The following is a 3076-nucleotide window of genomic DNA, read 5'->3' as shown; positions in this document are numbered from 1 at the left end:
CACAAACATTAAGTTAGCGACTTCACCCATTTACCAATCCCATAGAATTACATCCCATTACTTACACATATGAATGCACACATCAATTGTGCACTCAATTCCCATTATTCTCAACAATCTCCACCTTGACTTGAGTTTACCCAAGTCAAAGTATTCATCTATCCACTTCATCTTACAAGAATATAAACAAGTTTAAAACAACATACACACCTCACATGCTCCAAAGGGCATCACTTCAAGTAAGGAGCTAGACCAACCAAGTCAACACACAAATCAAACTTGGTTGTAGGCAATGGTTTTGTCATCATGTCGGCCGCGTTATCTTTTGTATCAATTTTTGTTCAAAATCACTTTTTTGTGCTCAACTTCATTCTGGATGAAATTATATTTGATATCAGTGTGTTTGGACCTACTATTAAATGTATTTTTATTTCTAGCCAAGTGAATTGCACGTTGACTATCATAATGCACACTTACCGAACACAACTTGTTGCACATCTCACCTACAAGACCTTCAGGCCACTTTGCTTCTTTGAATGATTCGGCAACGGCTATGTACTCCGCTTCGATTGTTGAAATAAAGGGCAAGCACATCTTGTATTGATGATTGCCAACTTCCCGCCGAACAACCCAATGTGAACAAGAATCCACTTGTGGATTTTCTATTATCAAGATCACCTCCATAGTCCGAGTCACAAAACCCGGTTCGCTCGCTTGAATCCTTCCCATACATGAGACAAACATTAGAGGTACATTTCAAATACCTCAATAATTACTTTAGTGCCTCCTAATGTCCCTTCCCCGGATTAGACATGTATCTACTTACCAAACTCACCACATGAGTTATGTCGGGCCTAGAACATACCATGGCATACATCACACTACCAACGACACTAGTGTATGGAATTCTTACCATTTGCTCTTCTTTCGCCTTTATTTGTGGACACAACCCTCTTGGACAATTTGAAATGAGAGGCAAGAGAAGTAGATACACCTTTAGCATCATCCATGGAAAAGCGTTGCACAACTTTCTCAATATACTTCCTTTGACTAAGGTATAAGACACCCTTAGCCCGGTCTCTCAAAATCTCCATTCTGAGAATCTTCTTGGCTTCACCAAGACCCTTCATATCAAATTCACTTGAAATCAACTCTTTCAAGTTCTCCACCTCAAACAAAGAATAACATGCTACTAGCATGTCATCAACATATAAGAGCAAATATAACAAAGAACCATTCTCAAGTTTCTTAAGATAAATACAACTATGATAAGAACTTCTAATAAAATCATGTGAAATCATGAAAGAATCAAACATCTTGTACCATTGCCTTGGCGATTGCTTCAACCCATACAATGATCTTTTCAATCTACACACATGACTTTCTTTACCGGCAACTTCAAAAGCTTCCGTTTGTTTCATAAAAATTTCTTCTTCAAGCTCACCATGAAGAAACGCCGTTTTTACATCCAATTTATGCAACTCCAAATCCTCCATCACCACCAAAGCTAGTAGAGCTCTTATAGAAGAGTGCTTCACGACAGGTTAAAATACCTGATGAAAATCGACACCCTCAATTTGAGAGTATCCCTATGCTACACCCTTGCTTTGTAGATGAGAGGAACACCACTAGAAAGACCATCCTTCCTCTAGAATATCCACTTGCACCCAACTATCTTCTTTTTCTTTGATGCTTCCACGATATCCCAAGTTTCATTCTTTGCAAGTGATTCCATCTCTTGCTTCATGGCTATTAACCATTTGCTTGAGTCTTTTGAGGCCATAGCCTCCTTGTACGTACTTGGTTCATACAACCCTTCGACTTTACTAGCAATGTTGAGAGCATATGCAACATAATCACACTCTTCAATGTACCTCCTTGCAGCCACGACCTTCCTCTTTTGTCTAGTTGTGGACAAAGAAGGAGATCTTTGTTGAATATCATCATCATTTTCATCTTCATTAATATTGGGAGGTTGAACCTCCTCTTGTGTATCAATAGAATCAATTAAAACATCATTTACAACATTTTCAATGGGCTTTTCTACACTAGAGACTAACATGCTTTTTTCATCAAATAAAATATCTCTAGAGGTTATTATTCTTTTGGACTCATTACACACACCCTATACCCCTTTACACCCACTCCATATCCCACAAATATGCATTTTCTAGCCCTAGGTTCTAACTTTCCATCATTTACATGAATATAAGCCAGACAACCAAAGACTCTAAGACTAGAATAATTTAACGGAGTGTTATACCACACTTCTTATGGTGATTTAAATTTCAAGGTGGTATGAGGTGAGCGATTGAACAAGTAGCATGCTGTAGCCACCGCTTTGGCTCAAAATTGCTTCCCCAATTTGGCTTGATTTAGCATACACCGAGCCCTCACCAACAACGTTTTATTCATCCTCACCGCAACACCATTTTGTTGAGGGCGCTCTGCATAAGTTCTATGTCTCACAATACCTTCACTAACACAATATTGAAAAAATTTATTATCAACAAATTCAAGACCATTATCGGTTCTCAAGGTCTTGATCCTGCTACCGGTCTTTTTCTCAATCATTTTCTTCCATTCTAAGAAAACATTAAAGACTTCATTTTTATGTTTTATGAAGTAACACGAAACTTTCCTTGAGAACTCATCAAAGACGGTCAACAAGTAATTACAACCACTAAGTGAGGGTTTTCTTGAAGACCCCACAAATCAGAATGAATATAGTCAAGAATTCCCTTAGTGTTGTGTATGGCAGGTTTGAAACTAACCCTCTTGTGTTTTCCATAAACACATTTTTCGCAAAACCCAAGGTTCCCGAACTTTTTACCATCAAATAAACCTTGTTTAGAAAGTTCATACATACCTCTTTCACCTATGTGACCGAGTCTCAAGTGCCAAAGTTTTGTTTCTTGATCGACATTATGTTTGTGGAAATATTTGCCGAGCCGGAAATAGTTGAGCCTTCAAGAGCATACAAACTCCCATTCATCTTCCCCTTCATCACCACAAGTGATCCTCTAGCAACTTTCATAGCTCTACCTTCACGAGTTATCCTACACTAATTTTATCA

This window comes from Amaranthus tricolor, chromosome 5, assembly GCF_026212465.1.
Source record: "Amaranthus tricolor cultivar Red isolate AtriRed21 chromosome 5, ASM2621246v1, whole genome shotgun sequence".
Taxonomy (NCBI): Eukaryota; Viridiplantae; Streptophyta; class Magnoliopsida; order Caryophyllales; family Amaranthaceae; genus Amaranthus; species Amaranthus tricolor.
The sequence above is the reverse complement of the archived record's forward strand: the minus strand, read 5'-3'. Positions refer to the sequence as shown.